This window comes from Perognathus longimembris, chromosome 9, assembly GCF_023159225.1.
Source record: "Perognathus longimembris pacificus isolate PPM17 chromosome 9, ASM2315922v1, whole genome shotgun sequence".
Lineage (NCBI taxonomy): Eukaryota > Metazoa > Chordata > Mammalia > Rodentia > Heteromyidae > Perognathus > Perognathus longimembris.
The window spans coordinates 44,375,627-44,392,677 of NC_063169.1; the positions used below are offsets into that span (position 1 = coordinate 44,375,627).

Consider the following 17,051-nt stretch of genomic DNA (forward strand, 5'->3'; position numbering starts at 1 on the left):
ATTTGAGCCATGTTTTCCAACTGCTTTTGGACATTCCATTATTGCTAAGTCATATCTGTATTCTTAATCAGGCTGCCGGTAATTATCCTCTCTGGCAAAAGTCTCTGTACAATTATGGCTCACTTGGTGTGGTTTTCTTGGTGCAGATTATAAGGCAAACTCTAAAACTCTGGTTTTTCAAAATAGCTGTGTAGATTGCCTGGTGCCCGGCCACTATCCTCTCTCAATATGAAATTCTATTTTTAAATACCTTTGCAGTTTTTTTGTAGTTAAAAAAATGAACATTTAAAAATAAAACTCTAAAAGGCAAGATGTTTTCTTCTTAAATATATAGCTATTCCTTTATTGGACTTCCACTGCTACAACCAATTAATATCTCAAAAGAATAACAGAGGTTTCTTTTTTCAGATGTTTGTTTTCCTAGTGCCCTCTTTTGGTATAGCGTCCTTGACATGTAAATTTTTTTCTCTAGAAAAATAAGTATGTTCTATTGATTAACCACACCAAGAACACCTGGTTGTAGTAATAGGCAAACTGAACCTCTTTGCCTATTGCTGTTATGATAGACATTATATCATATTAAATGCTGAGCCAGAGGAAAGCAAGCCATTTTCTTCTTCCTTTAGCGAAATTATAAAGAACATAGTGGCAAATGGTATATAAGAACTTAAAGTGTATTTGAAAAAAATCACTCAAATTAGCCACTTATAAGTATACAAGTAAAGTATATTGTCTAGATTTCAGGGATTTAAAAAGGGGGAACTAGTGTTCTCTTATGTAGTGTTGATTATGCTGCATTAATGCTTTTTTTTTTTTTAACATATGAGGTTTTTTTGTTGTTTGTTTGTTGCCAGTCCTAGGGCTTGAACTCAGGGCCTGCACACTGTCCCTGGCTTCTTTTTGCTCAAGGCCACAGTACCACTTCCGGCTTTTTCTATATATGTGGTGCTGAGGAATCAAACCCAGGGCTTCATGTATATGAGATGAAAACATTACCACTAGGCCATATTCCAAGTCTGCATTAATGCATTTAAATAACATGGATAATTATATAAAAAGCAGTCTTTAAATACCTGTTAGAGAGCATTTTAGGATGACATGTTTACTCTCTTCTTACAAGTTTTAACAGCTGAGCAATATTATCTAAAATAAATTAATGACACATGAGTAAGGAAAAAGGGCCCAATCATTGAGTTTTAAGTGGCTTTTTATTTAGTGCCTCTGGAAATCAGCTGTATTTCAGGGTTATAAATATGCTGTGTAACTAGTTCCCAGTGCAAAATCATTGAAAAATGAGTTAACAAAGGTTAAATCATTGTTTCCGTATTGAAAGGAATATTGATGAACAGATTGCTGATGGGCGATTCCATTCTCACTACGAGAAAATCATCCATTGCAAAAGAAAGAAAGCTTTTGCATTATTAAAATCTTGTTCTGTAACACCATTGGGAATTTGGTTGGGTCATGAATGCTGGCAGGTTGTCAGGGAAACGCGAATAATGCAATTGAATGCAGTCTTTTGCTAAGTTGGTCTATCATTGAAGCTTTTGATTTCCTAATGGTTGATTTGAAATTTCCAGTATTAGCATTATTTGAGAGGAATTATTTTCTGTCTCTTTTTTGTTGTTGTTGTTTTGGCAGTCGTGAGGCTTGAACTCTGGACCTGAGATACATTTGTTTTTCAGGTGGTTAATTGGAGATAAGAGTCTCATGGCCTTTCTTTGCGGGCTGGCTTTGAACTGCAGCCCCAGATCTCAGTGTCCTGAGTAGCTAGGATTACAGGTGTGAGCCACCCAGTGCCCAGCTATTTTCTATCTTAATTACAGATATCTCTCTGTTAACAGTGATAAAATGAAAACATTTTCTATATGTAGAGTATTATTTTTAAATCTGAAACAAAAATGTCTTCACAGTTGTTTGAAATTTGTGTTTGATAACTAATGAGATGTGCCATTTATTAATTTTTATAATGGTAATATTGACTTATTATTATATATGATTAACTTTTCTATTGGATGTTTCAGGAGTTATGTTAAACTCAGCCTCATTCACAGTCATATGAACACTTATTAAATCATTGCTCTTTAGAAAATTGTCTGCCATACTTTATGTCTGGTGTATTTTGTGTGGTTAGTTGAATGTCCTTTTTTTCCTACCTTTTTATTGTTTCACTGTGTCATTTTTATGCAAGTAATGATCAATTTGAACAAATTAAAATTTTTCTTTTTTTTGCTCCAACCTTACTTTTTAAAAAGTTGAATGGGTTTCACTATTCCCCTTGTGTACATGTATATGAAGTATTTTAATCATATTGGTGTTCCCTTTCACCTTCTCCCTTCAACCTTCACTGCCCTGCTGGTTGTCACATCCAACCACTCTGTTTTATGTTCATTTCATGGGGTTTATTCTAAGGTCTAGATTCTACATATGAGAGAAAGCATGCCATATTTTCATATTTGTCTTTTCCAGCCTGGTTTACTTCATTTAACATGATGTCATCAGTTTAGATTTTTTTCTTTCAAACAACATATTTTCATTTTTCAGGGCTGAATAATACATTGTTTTATATATGCACATATATGTGTATATACATATATACATTCATATCCATATCTCTCTATATATCTTCATTCCTCAGTTGGTGAGTATTGAGTTGATTCCATCACTTGCCTATTATGAAAGAGCTAATGGAAACAGGATATGTAGGTATGATGTTTTTAATGGCTTTATAATCTGTTTGGTTACTTGAGCAAGAATTTTATAGCAGGACCATATGGTAGTTCTTTCTATATTTAGTTTTTTTTGTTGTTGTTGTTTATAGAGCCTCTGTTTGATTTCCATAGAGACTGAACTAATTTACTTCACACCTTTGGTGCATAAGGGCTCCTTCCCTCTGTATCCTTACAAACAAGAAAAATTGACTTTCGCGTAACATAATTGGGCTACCCACCTCTACATTAATCCTAAGTATAAAACAACATCTAGTAATGCTTTGCTTTGATCATGAATATTTACAATTAAAATCTACATCCTGTCAATCCAATAAAAATAAACTCTTAGAGACTTTCCTTTAGAAGATTCTAAGAAAATGTGAAATGAGACAGCTATGAAATGGTTGTTTATAAATTACAATTTGGCAGGTCTGAAGCCAATAATCTAACCATAAGTAGTTAAAATTTTAAGTTATATTTTTAATAGCATTGCACATTCATCATAATGGAGATAAAAAGGGCAAACCAATGCAACAGCAATACTTAGAAAACTATGTGCTGTAAACCACCTGTAAAATTCGGGGGGAGAGGGAGAAGGGGGAGAAAAATGAGGGAGGAAGTAACAAGTTTGATAAGATATGTACAGCCTTATGTTTAAAACTGTACCCCTCTGTACATCACTTTGACAATAAACTCAATTAAAAAAAGGAAGCCTTGGCATTATATCATAGAAAATTTAAATGGCATACACAATGGAATTTTATGCCTCTATCAGAAAGAATGACATTGCCCCATTTGTAAGGAAATGGAAGGACTTAGAAAAAATTATACTAAGTGAAGTGAGCCAGACCCAAAGAAACATGGACTCTATGATCTTCCTTATAGGGAATGATTAGCACAGGTTTAGGCAAGTCACAGCAGAGGATCACAAGAGCCCAATAGCTATACCCTTATGATCACATAAGATGATGCTAAGTGAAATGAACTCCATGTTATGGAAACGATTGTTATATCACAGTTGTAACTACTTTCAACGTCCCATGTGTATCTGTAGCTTCTACTATTGATGATGTTCTTCCTTCCTGTGGTTGTACCTACACTATCTCTGTAATCTTATCTGAGTATATTGGAAACCGTGTATACTGGTATTAGAAGCAGGAAATGGAAAGGGAATGCCAAAATTGAGAGACACAGGGTAAAAAAAGACAAACAACTACAAAAGCAATACTTGCAAAACTGTTTGATGTAAGTGAACTGAACACCTCATGGGGGGAAAGGGAAAGGGGGAGAAGGGATGGGGGAATGAGGGACGAGGTAACAAACAGTACAAGAAATGTATCCAATGCCTAACGTATGAAACTGTAACCTCTCTGTACATCAGTTTGATAATAAAAATTTGAAAAAAAAGAAAAAAGAAAATTTACATGGCAAATTTAGCTTAAGGAACACCATTTCCCCCAGTTTTTCAGCAAACCTATAATACCCATACCCGTTACAGCATAGAATGAAAATACTATCCTCGTATGTCATCCCTGCATACATTAGTTCCCTCAAAACCCAATTCACCAAAATTTCTCTGTTTCTCTCTTTCTGTGTCTAAGAATTTTATTTCTTCAGTACTGGTTGTTCATCTCCAGTTACCTCATTTGCTAAAGGATTCTTTGCAAGGCACATCATCGCTGTGTTCTCTTTATTGTAATTATGACTCTGTATCAATGAAAGTGGGCAATATATCAAAGTGGATAATAACTAGCCTTTGTTTTCTTAGCATCCTTCCCAACCATCAGACTAACTTCTGCTCCTGCAAAGTGTCTTATACCTCTCGTATCACCATTCAAACTCTTCTGTTTCTAAATACCATTTAAGATTTTTCTTTAACACTGTTTTTGTGGAAGAAATCAAAGGCAGTGTGACTGTAATTTTGAATTGCTTTTGAGTTGTGAAGAAGATGTGGGATTCCCCTACAATAGCAGAAAGGGCCACCTCAGGGGTGCAGTGCGTCTGGTATTCCAGGACTTTGGATGTTAGTCAACACTGGAAGAAGAAAAATAACAAAGATGATGCCAGAAGTCTTTTTGGAAAACCGTGGCAATGTTATATCACAAAAACCACTTATGGCTACTTTGCATTGAAAGAATACATAATGGGTATTTTCTTTTCCTTAAGATTAATAATATGTTTAGCCTTCTTTTTTTTCTCAAATTTTTATTATCAAACTGATGTACAGAGAGGTTACAGTATCATACGTTGGGCATTGGATACATTTCTTGTACTGTTTGTTGCTTTGTCCCTCATGCCCCCCTCCCTGCCCCCTTTCCCTCCCCCCGCCAGGTGTTCAGTTCACTTACACCAAACAGTTTTGCAAGTATTGCTTTTGTAGTTATTTCTCTTTTTTTTACCCTGTGTCTCTCAAATTTGGTATTCCCTTTGAATTTCCTACTTCCAATACCAGTAAACACGGTTTCCAATATACTCAGATAAGATTACAGAGATAGTGTAGGTACAACCATAGGAAGGTGATACAAGAACATCATCAATAATAGAGACTACATATACACATAGGACGTTGAAAGTAGTTACAACTGTGATATATCAATTGTTTCCATAACATGGAGTTCATTTCACTTAGAAAACTGTTTGGTGTAAGTGAACTGAACACCTCCGGGGGGGGGGTGGAGAGAAAGGGTGGGAGGGAGGGGGGTATGAAGGACAAGGTAACAAAGAGTACAAGAAATGTATCCAATGCCTAACGTATGAAACTGTAACCTCTATGTACATCAGTTTTATAATAAAAACTTAAAAAAAAAGATTAATAATATGTTTACACAGTATAATTAGGAATGCTGTATTACACCTCAGACGACAGGTTGCATTGACAGTATCATTGATTTGAAAACCACAGAACCCACATTGTATTTAGCGGTTAGGACTTTTCTCAAGGCCATAGCTTTGAATAGAAAAATTTTTAGAACAGTCATTGGGGGACATGAAACTGCCTTTTATCTCTATTGTTTACAAATTGGCATGGCATTTAAGTTATATATTTGCCATTTCAATACACAGTTCACTATTGTTATACAGGTCTGGAAATATTTTTAGTTTTATTGTCCCTTAACTTTGCTGAAGTTGAGGATTACAAATTCTTTTAGTTGCCATTTCCATGGCAACTCTTACTCTAGACCAAATAGTTTTATACTATTTTTACTTAGAGGCAAAAACCATAACTTTATTTTTTTTAATTTTTTAATTAAACTGTGTTGACAAGGTGTTGTGCAAAAGGGGTACAGTTACATAATAGGGCAGTGTGTACATTTCTTGTGATATCTTACACCCTCGCTTTTCTTTCCCTTCCTTAGATCAGGTAGGCATATATACAATACCCAGGGTCCCAAAAACATATACAGTAGCCACGTGGCATACGCCAAAGGAACTACACCTAGAATTTTAAATATAACGTCAACAATAGAGTTTGCTTATCCTTGTCTTATATGAGCATACATACATAGCTTTTGAGCTATTGTGATCCACTGAGAGGTCTATTTTAGACCTTTTCTAAAAGTATTTATTATCAAACTGAATTACAGGGAGGTTACAGTTTCATACATTAGGCATTGGATACATTTCTTGTACTGTTTGTTACCTCGTCCCTCATTCCCCCTCCCTATCCCCCTTTCCCTCCCCCCCCCATGAGTTGTTCAGTTCATTTACACCAAACAGTTTTGCAAGTATTGCTTTTGAAGTTGTTTGTCTTTTTTTACCCTGTGCCTCTGATTTTGGTATTCCCTTTCAATTTCCTAGTTCTAATACCAGTATACACGGTTTCCAATATACTCACATAAGATTACAGAGATAGTGTAGGTACAACCACAGGAAGATGATACAAGAACATCATCAATAGTAGAAGCTACAGATACACATGGACGCTGAAAGTAGTTACAACTGTGATATAACATGTGATATAACTCCATAACATGGAGTTCATTTCACTTCACATCATCTTATGTGATCATAAGGGTATAGCTATTGGGCTCTTGTGATCCTCTGCTGTGACTTGCCTAAACCTGTGCTAATCATTCCCTATAAGGGAGATCATAGAGTCCATGTTTCTTTGGGTCAGTCTCACTTCACTTAGTATAACTTTTTCCAAGTCCTTCCACTTCCTTACAAATGGGGCAATGTCATTCTTTCTGATAGAGGCATAAAATTCCATTGTGTATATGTACCACATTTTCCTGATCCATTCGTCTACTGAGGGGCATCTCGGTTAGTTCCATATTCTTGCTATGACAAATTGTGCTGTGATGAACATTGTTGTGCTGGCGGCTTTACTGTGATTTTGTTTGTGGTCTTTTGGATATACCCAAAAGTGGGGCTGCTGGGTCATAGGGGAGTTCTATATTTAGCCTTCTGAGGAATCTCCATACTGCTTGCCAGAGTGGCTGAACCAGTTTACATTCCCACCAACAATGAAGTAAGGTTCCCTTTTGGCCACATCCCCTCCAACAATTGTTATTGTTAGTTTTCTTGATATATGACATTCTTACTGGGGTGAGATGGAATCTCAATGTTGTTTTGATTTGCATTTCTTTTGTGGCCAGTGATGTAGAACACTTTTTCATATGTCTCTTGGCCATTCTCATTTCCTCATCAGAGAAGTCTCTTTTTATGTCCTTAGCCCACTTGATGAAGGGGCTATTGGTTCTTTGCAGTTTTGTTTTTGAGGAAGGTAATTTTTTTTAGTTCTTCATATATTTTAGATATGAGGCCTTTGTCCATTGAGTGGGCTGGTAAAGATCTTTTCCCAATCTGTGGGCTTTCTGTTTATCTTGTGAGCTATGTCCTTTGCCCTGCAGAAGCTCTGGAGTTTGATGCAGTCCCATTTATTTGTCCAACCTTTCTTTGATTTGTAGCCTTTCTGGGTCTTTCTTAAGGAAGTTTTGTTCTGTGCCTAGGAGCCCAAGTGTTTTTTTACTCCTTCCTTTAGTGTTTTCAGGGTGTGTGTTTTGATTTTGAGGTCTTGTTCCATTTGGAATTGATTTTGGTGCAGGGGTGATATATAAGGATCTAGTTTTAGATTGTTGTATGTGTTGAACCAGTTTTGCCAGCACCATTTGTTAAAGAGGCTATCTTTCTTCCAAACTATTGTTTTAGCTCCTTTATCAAAGATTAAGTAGCGTAGTTCTGTGGGTTCATTTCTGGGTCTTCAATTCTGTTCCATTGGTCTTCAGGTCTGTTTTTGTGCCAATACCAAGCTGTTTTTATTAGTATAGCTTTATAATATAGCTTGAAGTTGGGTACTGTAATTCCTCCAGCACTGTTCTTTCTGCTTAGGTTTGAAAAAAAAAACATTATTTATATTTGGCCTAAGGATACATCTTTTTTAACTTGGAATATAACAGATACTTATCTTTTATTGAGGGAACATAATAAAGAGTTCAGCTAATCTCTTTTATGCATATCTACTTTGCTGCTTTTACAAACAATGTATTTCAAAATCCCAACATCAGGACAAGAAATCCTGGCCTTGCCTATTTCTAAAAGACTGGAAAGTTATATGACATCCCATCACAAATGGTCCTCAAGATCATTTATTTCCTGCTTCAAAAGTGGTGTGTGTGTGAATGTGTATGTCTGAATGTGTGTGTGTGTGTTTGTGTGTGTGTGTGTGTGTGTTGAAACTACTAATGAAAGCATTACAAAGACTAGCTTTTGAAGTGGTGAGCAGCTTTCATTTATTTTCCTTCTGGTATTCCCTCTGCCTCTAGCTAAAATTTAGGACTTTAGAAATGTTATTCTTTGCTACTAAATTCAGTTGATGTTCTATCAAAGTGCATTTGGATTATCAAAGTTTCATTCTCATCTTGCAGCTCAGTATTCCTGAGAGAATGCTAGGCAGATTAGAATCGACAAGCCAGTGTCTGTGCTCCCTCCTCTACCAAGACTTACCTGCTTACATGGCTGTGTAGTTCTTTCTCCTGTTGCCTCCCTAAAAGATAGGCACCCACTCTGAGAAGATGGGGGAGAAGATAGGAATTAGCATCAGCAAGAGGGCTGGGGATATGGCCTAGTGGCAAGAGTGCATGCCTCGTATACATGAGGCCCTGGGTTCAATTCCCAGCACCACATATACAGAAAATAGCCAGAATTGGTGCTGTGGCTCAAGTGGCAGAGTGCTAGCCTTGAGCAAAAAAAAAAAAAGAAGCCAGGGACAGTGCTCAAGCCCTGAGTCCAAGCCCCAGGACTGGCCAAAAAAAAAAAAATAGCATCAGCAAGAAACACATGATGACATAAATCCATCCACAAAAGTCAGAGAATTTTGGATCCACACATATATATATACATATGTACATATACGTATATACATATGTATATATATGTGTGCGTGCATATATATATATGGCAAGTGTAATGTGTTACCTAAAGAAAGAGGCCTTATTTATTATTTTAATGATTCTCACATGGGAAAGCCTAGATAACAAAACATGTAGTGATTTTCTTTTTTTTTTTTTTTTTTGCCAGTTCTGGGGCTTGAACTCAGGACCTGGGCACTGATCCTAAGATTCTTTGCTCAAGCCTGGCACTTGAGCCACAGCACCACTTCCGGCTTTTTCTCTTTATGTGGTACTGAGAGTAGAAGCCAAATCTCCATGCATGCTAGACAAGCATTCCACACTAAACCACATTCCCAGCCAGCCCATCCTCTGGTGATTTTTATATCTGTAGATTTTTTTCTTTGTCTTGAACATCATAAATTAGCACAAGTTGGAATTTTCTTTGCTATTATTTCCAGGTGCTTCTTTTTTCCTTTGTGTCTCTATAGTTATTGGCTCTTGAAATCTGTTGTAATTTGGAGATTCCTTATAAGTTCTTTGAGTTGATAATAATAATTAAATTTAACCATAAAATTATTCAAATTAAGATAAGATTGTTTCCCTGATGCATCTAGCTAAGTGTCTTGAGGCAGATTTGGAAACTATACTCTTGCATGGAAGTGTTTTTGATGTTTCTGGGGCATGTTATAGTAACATTTACCCAAAGACTTGATTAGCCAAGTGGCATTCAGAATTCTGTAATTTTCTGGGATTATGCTAATGCTGATAAGTTTTTTTATAGTGATGGAAGCAACAGACCACTTTAGTGTGCTAAAAGTGGAATGGCTAATATAAGAGGTAGAATCACTGGAGATGAAGACTGAATGTGTTCAGTGAACTTGGCACTGAATGTCCTTTATAACAAGATCTAGTTGAAGAACTAACTTAAAGTAGAGCTCCTTTGTAAAAGCAAAAGTTGTGAGTTTTTGAGTTCTTTTGAAAGTTTTGAGGGCTGGGAAGACTTTGTCCTTTGAAAGAGGACTTAGATTTGGGCATCGAGACAAAAATTTTAATGATATCTCTTGATATTATGATGTTGGACTTCACTAGACTGAGCATGAATTTCAGGTTAATTAGCTGAATCAGAAGTACAGGATCTTCAGTGTGATGACTATAATTCGGTTGATGTGAAAGTTTCATTTTGTGCTTAGAGGTAAGACTGTCTCAGATTCATCTTCCCAGGCTGGCTTCAAATCTTGATTTTCATGTCTCAAACTCCTGAGCTATAGGATTATAAGCATGAACCATGGCCATGAGGCTGAGACTTTTGCCTTTTAAAGTGCTGAATAAGTAGAAAAGGAAAATGACAAATTAATTTTTTTCAAACTAATGCAAATATTTGTATTTTGTCCATTTGTCATATTGACATTCTTTTGAATTTATCATTCAATATTTAGTATTGCTCTCCTGCTTTTAAATTCAAAATTTATTTCAAATAGATTAGTGTCCTGTTAGCCTTAATAAGATTTTATTGCCATCCAGAGGTGTAAATTCTTACAGTTTTTATCATTTCATTAGTTTTTTCTACAGATACTTATACTGGGCAACATAAGATAATTTTTGACTGCTATTAATAAAGAGATCCATTGCAGATCTGGGTGAAAAAAGGAAAGAGAATACTTCGTGAATTTGTTCATTCAGTATCAGTCTTTCAAATTGGGATGGAGAAAAAAACTCTTTTAAGTGTAATGCTTTTTAAAACTGATGAAAATATGTTAAAATTTTAACTAATGAGAGAGATAATTCACTAATACCTAATGGCTCCTAAAATGCAATTTGTTTTAGGAAAGCAGGCACATTTAATTGGCTAACCCAAAGTGGAAAGGAAAAAGAGGATATTCATGCCTTAGCTAACTTGGAAACACTGAAAAAAAATAGGTTTGTGCTATTTCTTGGTTTTAACTAAAATGGATTTAATGAAGAGATTGCTGCATTGTTGCATCATCTCAGTGAATTTGAGAGATGCTACCATGATCTGAATGTGTTGGGTTTTTATTTCATTGGTCTTACCACTGGAAAGAAGAGTCAGGGTTATAACTGTAGCTTTGTTAATTAAGTAAATCAGAAAGGAACTTCACCTGTCCTTCACTCTCTTCCTATGCCATTGCTTATGTTCTTTTTAATATAGCCATCCACCACTCCCTTGGTTGTTGTCAAGGTTTTTGAGGCCAAAGCAGAAAGATGTGTCTTCAGAGAAATAAGTATCATGATTGGTAATGCTACTTATACCTCTCTTGACTTTACATGTGTTTATAAAAGGCTCTAGAGCATCTGACTGCATTAATGGATGGCCCAGTCATACTAACCAAAGCCTTTAGAATCTTAATGTATTAATTAAGTACTACAAAGTCAGTAATTTAGATTTTTCATCGTACTGGTAACTTAGGAAATTTAAATTAGTTTCAATATCCATTTCATTTATATGAACAGAGACCATAAATCAATCTCTGAAGAGAATATTAACTAGCTGGCCATACCTGAAAATTTTGTGCTGTAACTACCGAGATTGAAATGATCACAGGCACCTTGAATGAACAAACAAATGCATGCTTTTGTGCTAGTTAACAGGAATGAGTGGAATAGTCTATAAACTTTAAAAGAGATTATTGACGGAGGATCCGGGGCTAGACTAGGAGGAAAAGGAGCTATGATTAGTCTCCTAGAGGCTGCGAAGTCAGAGACAACCGAGACGTCACCGTGCACCGCCATAACGGCTACCAAGAAAAGTCATGAGGATCATGATACCTCCACCGAGAATGCAGACAAGTCCAACCATGACCCCCAGTTTGAACCAATAGTTTCTCTTCCTGAACAAGTAATTAAAACGCTGGAGAAAGCTGAATAAATTTTTTTACTTGCGGCCAAGCTGTTTCGATTTGCTTCAGAAAATGACTTCCCAGAATGGAAGGAGTGAAGTACTGGTGATGTCAAGCTTCTGAAGCACGAGGAGAAAGGGACTATCCGCCTCCTCAAGAGGAGGGACAAGACCCTGAAGTTATGCGCCAACCACTACATCACACCAATGATGGAGCTGAAAGCGAATGCTGGCAGTGACCGCGCCTGGGTCTGAAACACTCATGCTGACGTCGCTGACTAGTGCCTAAAGCCCTAGCTGCTCGCCATCCGCTTCCTAAATGTCGAGAATGCACAAAAATTCAAAACAAAATTTGAAGAATGCAGGAAAGAGTTGAAGAGAAAGAAAAGAAAGCAGGACCAGGCAAAAATGATAATGCTGAAAAAGTGGCTAAAAAGCTGGAAGCTCTTTCTGTGAAGGAGGCTGGAGAGAAATCAGAGAAGCAATTAGTATTTCTTCCCTCCCTTCTTTTCTTTTTCTCTCTTTTTTTTTTTTAAATTTTGCCCTGCCCTTCGTTTCCAGTTTGTTTTTAAATTCTGTTTGTTTTTAACAAGGGACTTTATATAAAGAACTGAATTCCAACATTCAAGTTTATATATATATATATATATATATATATATATATATCAAACCGAATTACAGAGAGGTTACAGTTTCATACATTAGGCATTGGATACATTTCTTGTACTGTTTGTTATTTTTCTAAGTTTTTACCCTACTGAAGATGACTTCTGAAAATCCATTCCCCAGTCATGTAAGTGTACTGTGCTAACTTTCTATTCCATAGTGTAAACACGTATTTATACTCATCAAAGTCACTATTTTAAAAATTGCCTTTGAAAGCTGAAATAAAACAGAGATTATTGAGAATCAGAGTGAAATTTGAAATTTAAAGTAAACTTTAAAGTCTAGGGATTTGAGGGAAAGGTACAAAAATAATTTACATGTTGAAAAATGTTTCATAGTTCTATTCAGGCAAATCAGCTTTTTACTTTTTAGAGGCATTTTTCATATTCTGTTAGCATGGATCACTAAAGCCCGTGTATAAACTAATTCCAAATGGATTTAACTTTGCACTCATGTGATTAACATATACAATAAATTCCTTAGGAAAACTAAGCCATTTTAATACATCTATTTCCTCCAATGTCTACAGAAATAAACCCTAGGCAAATATTTTAAGGTGTCTATTTGGAGACCTGTTAAATCTTCCCAGATGTCTACCACAAAGATCTTACCTTGTAGGAAAACTACAAATTTAAAATACATATCAAATTCTTTTTTCTTTTTTTGTCAGTTGTGGGGCTTGAACTCTGGGACTGGCACTGTCCCGAGCTCTTCAGCTCAAGGCTAGCTCTCTACCACTTGTGCAACAGTGCTACTTCCATCAAACTCTTTTAAAGATATTATTTATAAACTCATAGTAAACATGATGTACTATAGCCTGTTGGCTGTCAAGATACATTTTGAGAATTTTAAAAATAGCACATCTTAAAAACAGAACTCATTAATATATCTGTGATATGGTAAGTAAGATCATATATGCTTTATGAATAATGGCTTTAAAAGATGATGGAGTTTGAAAGGAGATGTTGGCAGATGACTTTATATTCCTAAAATATTCATCATTCAGATGACATTTTTCCCATTTTGACTTAGTTTATTACTTTCAGATGAATTTTCTTAGCATACTTAAGGCTTATAAAATGATCTTATTTATATAAACAAATGATTACTAAAGAGAAACAAATTAATACATTTCATTTTACAATTATTTTTAAACAGCAATGAATATACACTTATTTTCCAAAATCTGTAACACAGTTGCCATGCTGTTATTTAGAGCCTTACACTTGTTTATAATATAAATCTGATAATTCACATTCTATGAAACTACATCTTCTATTTCTCTCGTCTCTCTCCCTCTTACTCCCTCTACTTGTGCATATTTGACTTCATTTAAAAATGTTCTGTGTCTGCATTTTCACTTAGCATTATGTTCTCCAATTCTATTGATGTTGTGGTTGTCAGGAGCTCCATCTTTTATTTTTATACTAAATAGCATTCTATTGCTTCCATATTTTTCCTATTTTGAATAATGATATATATGTATATATGAATATATATAAATAATTATAGTTATGCATGTAATTATGTATGTACATGTGATATATAAAGTAAAATATCCAAATACAAACCCCACAAAAATAGATGCTATAGCCACCATATTAATATTACCTTATACTATGATCTCTTTGCTCTTCCATCCCAGAAATTTTTTAGTTTGTTATATGACTCTTGAAAAAAAATGCCCTAGGAAGTAGTTCTTCATTCAGTAATTGTTGCTACTTTGCTACTGCCAATTCTTTTAGAATGAGACTACAAACAACCAGTCCCAAAGAATGGAATTTGCTTTTGAGGCCTTCACCCATTTATACGATAGTCTTTTCCTATGCAGTGTTGTACTTCAGCATATATAGTAGGTAGAGAGCCCTGTAGGGCCCTGTAGGGCTCTTTTCATACTCTTTTAACATTTCCTGAGCTTTAAGCAAGGCCATTCGCTTGGACAGAATTTAAATGGAATTTTTGACCTTCTACTTTTGCAGGTCAATTGCTTTGGCAGGACAGTCACCTTACTTTTGAGTGCTGATCACTTATCTGTGTTCTCTGCAACATCTTCAAATTATCATTGGAAAGTGTTAGTGGTGGGATTTTCTTCTTTGTAATAGAGAAATTATATCAGAAGGAAAGAAGTCCATTTAATCAGTAGATTTGAAGTTGTGTGTACATAGTCATGATAAGGAAAAGAAGCAAATCTTTTACTGTTTTCTCCCCTTCATTCCCACAGGCACTTTCAAAGAATTTTCTAACTGGATGAGTAGAAGCATTCTCTTTTGTCTGAAATTACTCAGTTGACTTAATTTTATGAGCTCATCAAAATGCTGTCTGTCACCTTTGCTTTCATATGTATTTATTTCTTACATGTCAGAACCATTCTGCTCACATGTATGTGTGCAAATATATATGTATAAATTATAATGTACTTTTTGGATTAAGGTCTTTGTTTGCTGGTCTGGTATTCTTCCCAATATCATTGGAGCTGAATAAACACTCATCAAACTTATGAATAAACGAGTGAAAATATGCATGTCCTTTTGCCAAGGGAAAAATATTTATTATATTCATGTAATACCATACAAAAAATAAGGACTGATTTATTTTATGCATTCAATTAATATTTAACACATCCAAAAGAGAGGAAATCTTTATCGATATTATTAAAAATACAGTTTTTAGCCTCTTGTTTAGAAAACAATTGTGTTGGCCCTTGCATTAGAGGTCAGGGAAATACTCAAAATTAAGCACTTAGTGTTCATCAAACAGAATACAAGGTCCATAGCCTAATAACCTTTGTCTATATTGGTGGCTAGGAAATGAGGCTAAATGGTGATTTATGGAGATGATGATTATGTATTTCAGCTTATTCTAATGCATAAGTGACATTTAAACCATGTTCTGTAATTTGAAATTGATACATTGTGATCTTAAAATGTTACTAACAATAATCCTTATCAATCCCTGACCCTTATAGTAAATATCCAATGTTTAACTTAATAGCTTAATAATCTTCTCAGATATTACTAAAGGGAAATGTCTGAATTTAAATTTTAAATAGTTATGAAATTCATAAATCTGGTTTAAGGATTGGTATGTCTAGAAATTGAAACCTGTAATTCTTTTGTGATTTAGTTCAAGTACAGAATAAATTAACTAATTAGCTCTCATTCTAATAATAGCTACCTAGTTCAAAAGAGGGAAAAGAACAATTTATCATGTTTTGTATGTTTTCAGAAAGTTTTTTTTTATATTTTCGTTTCTGAAACATCATTGGTTCGTTTTTGTTTTCCATTTTTAACCGTTGGTTCTATCAAGTTCTTTTTTGTGTGTGTTTTTTGTTGTTTGTTTGTTTTCCTGACTTTTTAACCTTTTTCCTTTTTATTTTTTTAAATAATTTTTCTGTTAGGTGCATCCGTCTTCCAGTATTTTTTCTTTATTTCTCTCTTTGCATTATCTTTCTTTAAAAATTACTTTCCTATGAATAACACCTCCACTCTTTACTGCTAACTCTCCATTGTCTATCATTTTAACCTTGTTCTTTCTACTGATTCTACTCTCCTCCACATTTCCACGTCACTGAAACTAAACCAAAATCATCACCCACCCATACATTTTACTCTATTCACTTTACTACCTCTAACTTACCCTCCTGACTTACTTCTAAGATCTCCAGATTCCATTGACTACTGGTTACTGGATAGAGGGTATCCCTACTTATTCCGAGTGAATCAAAGGGGTTCATAGAGAAAGCCAGTCCAAAAAGAACTTAATATAAGAACAAGAATTGCTCATAGGGTTGTAACAGTAAATAAGTAACTACTGAACTCAGGGCTCAGGACTGGTTGTTATATTGAAATTGCATTCTTTAGGAACACCAAATATAATTTTATACACAGGTATAAAAGGTATCCATATATAATTGTGAACTAAGATTTACACAACAGTGCTTGGTAAGGTCTGCTTTGGGTCTTAAACGGTGCTCACAGGTGCTTGTAGATTGGCATTCCCAATCCAAATGGGCAGAAGAAACACAAGAAGGATGGCAAACAATGGAGTATTATCTCCCACACAATGTCCTACTATTCAAATAATACCTTTCTTCTTGAAATGATTTCAAAGGAAAATGATCACAAATAATTTAAATCAGTCACTGAATCTTGATCCTTGTGGAAAAGAACACTATTTTATATGTGTACTCCTAGAATATATTGTTCTGCCAAAAGGGAATTTCATAATAAAACCATTTTTACTTGGAGATTCATTGCTCACATTAGCTCAGGTATTACTGCAACAAATTCTCGAATATGTAAACATATTCAACCATTTGTAACCCTGAAACTCCCAAACTCACTTGATCACTTTACCCTTCTTGATTTTGTGTAGGCCCTTTCAACCTTTCCTTTTTATTTATTTATTTAGTTTTATTGTAAAGGTAATGTATAGAGAGGTCACAATTACTAAACTCCAGTAGTGAATGCATTTCAATATGACGGTGTT

At 35.0% G+C, this 17,051-nt stretch overlaps 1 protein-coding gene and 1 pseudogene across 1 annotated transcript in view; both read left to right on the plus strand.

The window, feature by feature from the left end:
- Nkain2 (sodium/potassium transporting ATPase interacting 2) overlaps positions 1 to 17,051 on the plus strand; it is a 922,696-nt gene that overhangs the window by 202,980 nt on the left and 702,665 nt on the right. The window lies entirely within an intron of this gene.
- LOC125357763 lies at positions 11,730 to 12,520 on the plus strand (annotated as a pseudogene).